The following is a 912-nucleotide window of genomic DNA, read 5'->3' as shown; positions in this document are numbered from 1 at the left end:
GGGAGGGGAATTGCAAGCGCTCACTGACGGCTACGCTAACAATAATGTATACGCTTGTACTCGTAACATGCAACTCTGCAACAATCTTAACAACTTGCTCTCTCACTGGTTTGATCAAGTTTTGTATTCCTGGTAAAACTATCACCGTTTGCGACGTTCTTCATTCTCATAGTGTACAATATCCGTTATACACGAGCTGTAGATCACGACTAGAAACCCTGGAAAAGTGAACACTACTTGCGAAAAGAATGTTTTACACGGGTACTTTTTAGATAAATAATATTTAGATGGTAGATCTAGATGGTAACAATTTTTACTGGGACTCAAAGCTATTGAAAGTAAATGTTTCACTTGTTATTAAGTTACAGTAGAGAATACTTTTCCGGCATTGTATGTTCTGCTGAAATGTTATTTTATTACCCGGTATTCATTGTCTCGCGATGCACCATACCGTTTGACCTTGAGTGGAGGAGAGGCCACAACGGACGTGATTATTGCATCGTGGTGTCAAATAAACAATTAGGACCTTAGTAGTACCTCTTTGATATAGGCCCACACCAGCACTTGCGCTTCCCTCAGAAAGTTTACTTTAATCATTGCTTGACCACTTTTTACCGTCTTATAAGAGCCAAATCCGCGTATCGGGAATTTGGCGGGAAAAAATTTTTCCCCAATCGAAAGCGCGTATCATGGGCTTCATTTCTGTATAAGATTCATTGAGTTCCACGCTTTAAAATCGCTATAGAAAAGCAAATAACTGTTTCACTTTCCATAGCTGTTTACTTCCAAATTACCTCATCATCTTGAGATGTGCGGAATGGATTTCAATATTGTTACAACTTGGATGACGCAACAAGAATTACCACGGACCAAACAGTAAAGCCAAGAATTCCTAAATCAGGTATCATAATT

This window comes from Aplysia californica, unplaced genomic scaffold (assembly GCF_000002075.1).
Source record: "Aplysia californica isolate F4 #8 unplaced genomic scaffold, AplCal3.0 scaffold00297, whole genome shotgun sequence".
Lineage (NCBI taxonomy): Eukaryota > Metazoa > Mollusca > Gastropoda > Aplysiida > Aplysiidae > Aplysia > Aplysia californica.
This window is presented reverse-complemented; position numbering follows the sequence as displayed.